Source organism: Brassica napus, chromosome C2, assembly GCF_020379485.1.
Source record: "Brassica napus cultivar Da-Ae chromosome C2, Da-Ae, whole genome shotgun sequence".
Lineage (NCBI taxonomy): Eukaryota > Viridiplantae > Streptophyta > Magnoliopsida > Brassicales > Brassicaceae > Brassica > Brassica napus.
Genome location: NC_063445.1, coordinates 11838168 through 11842994, shown reverse-complemented (window position 1 = coordinate 11842994; position 4827 = coordinate 11838168). Strand labels below are relative to the sequence as shown.

The following is a 4827-nucleotide window of genomic DNA, read 5'->3' as shown; positions in this document are numbered from 1 at the left end:
TTGCATCCACACTTGTATCTCAAGCTGGAGCTTGGGAAGAACTTCCATGAGCTTGAGTAGACTGATTGTTGTTATTGTTGAAACCAGGAGGGGTGTTTTGCCTAGGCTGATAGCTCCCCTTCTGAGTGTTTTGCTTCTGTTGGTATCCTCCTTGCTGGTTGTTAGAGTAGGACCTTTGCTGGTAGTTGTTGTACTGAAAGTTAGACTCCTTCCTGTACCAAGAACCATTGTTATTGATGAAGCACAGCTCTTCTTGGCCTTCCAAACCATCAACCTCATTGATCTTGGGAGGAACCTCTTGAATAGGACCACCCACAAAGTTCATCTACTCTTGCTTAGCTTGGTTGGAAAGAAGCAAGTCCATCTTCTCTTGCAAGGACTTGATCTCTTTCTTTGTCTGCTAATCATCACTTCTGTTGACCCTATCATGCTCTTCACTGTAGACCGAGTCACTTTTGGCCATGTTCTCTACCAACTCTTTTGCCTCTTCCTCAGTTCTTCCCAAGAATAAACTATTGCTGGCAGTATCAAGCCTGTTTCTGCATTGTGGTAGAGCTCCTCTATAGAAGGTGCTAAGCAAACTCTCTTTACTGAAACCATGATGAGGGCATTGAGACCAATAGCCTTTGAACCTCTCCCATGCTTCACTGAAGCTCTCTAGACATTTCTGTTGAAATCCAGAGATTTTGTTCTTGATCTTAGCTGTCCTTGAAGTAGAGAAGAACTTGTCTAGGAAAGCTCTCTTGCACTCATCCCAAGTAGTGACAGTGTCACTTGGAAGAGTCTTCTCCCATTGGTGTGCTTTGTCTCCCAAAGAGAAAGGGAACAGCTTCAACTTGAAAGCATCTTCAGAAACACCATTTGTCTTGGACAGGCCACAATACTTATCAAACTTGTACAAATGATCAAAAGGGTCTTCAGCAGCAAGACCATGATACTTGTTGTTCTCTATTGTGTTGAGCAGCCCTAACTTGATCTCAAAGTTGTTGTTCTCCACAGCTGGTGCTCTGATTCCTAACCTATGACCATTAATGTGGGGTTGATCATAGGCTCCAATGGCACGAGCTTGGCGTGGTGGATGTTGTGGCTGGCGCTGTGGTCGAAGGTGATCAGCTCTTGGATCAATGCCTCCTTGGGCATCACCATCTTGAGGCAGATTCTCCATATCAAATCCCAACCTTTGCAAGTGAGCCTGTTGCTCTACTTCTCTTCTCTGTCTTGCAATCTCCCTCTCAAGTGCTCTAATATCTTCAACTCTTGGAACTAGGTTTGTTGGACCTCTGGTCCTTGTGTTCATACACCTGAAATGCAAAGGGTGAAAAAGAAAGAAAAGCAATAACACAATTAAACAAAAATTGACTTAGTCTCAAGCAAATGACTAAATCCCAATGTCACAATCAGCTTAGAATTTGGCAACGACACCAATTTGATGATAGGAGTTTCAAGGCTCCTAATCAAATGTTGTAGAAAAAAAGATGTCAAACCAGTTCTAAGTGATTCTAAAGTAAAGAGAATGCAAGACCATGCTTAATCTAAGTGCTATCAATTGGTGAGATGATTTTTGAACTAGAATGCTACTAAAATGCAATAAAGGACAAAGCTTTCTTTCTTATGAGATATGAGATAAGAGAACTCATGGGCTAAAGGAATTGACCTTGGGTGATCAAGTTTCAATCTAAAGATGTTAACTTTCAACCAGTCTATCTACCTTAGACCTAGACATCATCCTAAACAAACTATATCTCTAGATGAATGTTCATTTACTAAGATAACTCAAGCATCAAATCTCTTTGGTTGAATGTTATCTAAGTAATCATTAATCTCAAGTCTACTAGCCATCTTAACACATTTAACAACAAATCTCTTTGGTAAATAATGTTAAAAGCTTAGGAGAGTTGGTTCAGGCATTTCATCAAACACTTTTTAGGTATGAAATGCCTAGAGCTCAACTTTAGAGAGGCCAACTCTAGAGTTGCATTAAAAACACTCTACTAGCAATGAACAAGATGGATATATACTAAAACACCTTAGATCTAGCTTAATCACCCTTAGTCTCCCTAACCCATGAATCCAAAGATGACTACTCACTACTCTTCATGATGAGCCCAAGAATCAATGATGATTTGGTGCTAATCATGATTAGTGATCCAAATAATCAAGAAATCACAAGAGAAAATGATCAAGATAAGATCTTTCACCTAAAAGTTCTTTGTGATTAGATAGAAAACAAGATGATCCTCCAACATTAGGTTTAGAGAGTATTTATATGATTTCTAAAACCTAATGGGCTCAGTAAACAACCTGAAAAGCCCAATTAAACATAAATTTTTGACCATAAGATAAGACGCGGCGCAGGTACACTAGGTCGCTCCACGTATTTTGCTTCATGTCTCCAAATCGTGCGCGGGCACATGACGTCGCTCCCCCAGGTCGCTCTACATCTGGAGCGGGTTCATCACCTAGCTGTGGTACGTCGTTCTGATATGCTTGCTTCTCGTCTTCAAGCTGCGCGCGGGCACGGGACGTCACTCCACCAGGTCGCTCCACATAGTGAAAGTTGTCGACAAGAGGCTGGGCTCGGAGCGGGTGCTTCACCCCAATGCAAGAGGTCGCGCTGTCTTTGTTTCACCTGGAGCGGGTGTCGTAGGTCGCTTCCGTAACCCGCTCTGGTGCTCTGCTCGCTCAAACAACACTTTCCACTCCCTTTTTGATCCCAAATGCTTCCAAGTACCTCTAAGAACTCCAATGGAAACTCCAAGACCTGATAAAGACTTATGCAATGCAAAAAGGAGACTAAAATGCATGATCCCTAATCTAAATGATCAAAACATGCAAGAATAGAAAGTTAAAACAATGTAAATATGCAAGATATCAGCCCTACTCCTAAAATTTCGCTTCGATCATATATGGGTGGCAAGGATAATGAAATGCATTACCTCCGTCTCGTATCAAGTCTTGATAAACGGAGAGGCTAAAGGGAATATCATGCCATCACGGGGTCTCCGGCATGGCGATCCGCTGTCTCCGTTTCTGTTTATTCTATGCCCGGAAGTTCTGATCTCGCATATAAAACAGGCGGAGAAAGATCAAACGATTACGGGTATTAAGATTGCTAGAGGGAGTCCCGCCATCTCCCATTTACTCTTCGCCGATGACAGCCTTTTCTTTTGCAAAGCAGAGCAATCTCACTGCAAGGAACTGGTTCGAATCATTGACGTCTATGAGAAAGCCTCAGGACAACAACTGAATAAATCAAAATCTTCAGTTCTGTTCGGTTCTAAGGTCATAGCATCCACAAAAACCGATCTGAAAAATCACTTAATATAAATAACGAAGGAGGGATGGGAATGTACTTGGGAATGCCGGAAAAGATTTGTGGATCAAAGAAACAAGTTTTTTCTTTCGTTCAAGAGAGGATGAATGGCAAGATCAACTCTTGGTCAGGTAAACTTTTATCAAAGGGTGGTAAAGAGGTGCAAATTAAATCAGTGGCCCAGTCAGTACCGACTTATGTGATGTCATGTTACTTGATACCAATAGATATCTGTAACAAACTTTCCGCCGCAGTGGCGCGTTTCTGGTGGACCACAAGCAATAACAATCGAGGGATGCATTGGGTGGCATGGGACAAAATTTGTGTACCAGTAGAAGAAGGAGGTTTGGGTTTCCGAGACTTCCGAGATTTCAATCTGGCTTTACTCGCTAAACAAGTCTGGCGTCTGCTCACAAATCCCGACTCCCTTTTAGCAAGAGTTCTAAAAGGTAGATATTACAGACACTCGTATCCGCTTGTAACAGGGAAAGCAAACTCCCCCATCTTTTGGGTGGAACAGTCTGATGGCAGCAAAACCGATTCTCATCGGTGGAATCAAGAGGACGATTGGAACAGGGGCAGACACGAAAGTTTGGGAAGATGCATGGATCCCTACGGAACCTTCCCGTGCGGCGAAACCAAAGACAGTGATCATGGATACAGATCTTAGAGTCCATCATCTTATTGATGTCGACAAGGAAGAATGGAATATCAGAGTTATAGACGAATTTATTGTTGCTGACGATGTACCTCGTATTCTAACGCTTAGGATCAGCAAAACGGGATGCAAAGATGGCTACAGTTGGAAGCACACAAAGTCGGGATGTTACACGGTGAAGTCTGGGTTCGCTATTGCAGTCGAACAATGAAAGAAGCTGCGTGGGAACATGAGCTTTGGACCGAGCTGCAATAGTTTAAAAAAGAAGGTTTGGAGACTCAAAGCTCCGCGGAAAATCAAGCATTTTCTTTGGCAAGCTTTGTCTGGATATGTAGCCGCAGCGAGTAAGCTAAAAGAGAGACATTGTGGAAACGACTCGGTCTGTCAACGCTGCGGTGCGGAGAGTGAAACAATTAATCATATCATTTTTGAGTGCCCGTCGGCGGTCCAATGTTGGGCGCTATTGACAGTTCCGACGTCTCCGGGGGTGTTCCCGAGTTCCTCCATTTTTGTCAATTTTGATATGCTTCTTCATATGCAAAAAGACCCTAGCAGCACAGAGAGCACGTTCTTCTTTCCATGGTTGATCGGGTACTTATGGAAGGCACAAAACGATAAATGTTTTAATAACAAGGATACATCGCCTTTGGATACCCTGCAACTAGCGGTCTCAAAAGCTACAACATGAAAACTAGCACAAATCTTGCCAGACATCTTGGAAGAAGACGATGGGAATGAGAGGATAGCGGAAGTGGAAGAACAAGAAACGTGGGGACGATGGAGATGCCAGCTCCATGCGTCTTGGGTCCTAGAGGATACTGGAGTGGGTCTGAGTTTTATCTTGTTTGATGGCAAC

General features: G+C 42.9%; 1 non-coding gene across 1 annotated transcript; it reads left to right on the top strand.

Moving 5' to 3' along the window:
* Positions 1–593: 593 nt before the first annotated feature.
* Positions 594–700, top strand: LOC125582579. The gene has a single exon (XR_007320036.1). It is a non-coding gene; the product is annotated as a small nucleolar RNA R71 (small nucleolar RNA).
* Positions 701–4827: the final 4127 nt, after the last annotated feature.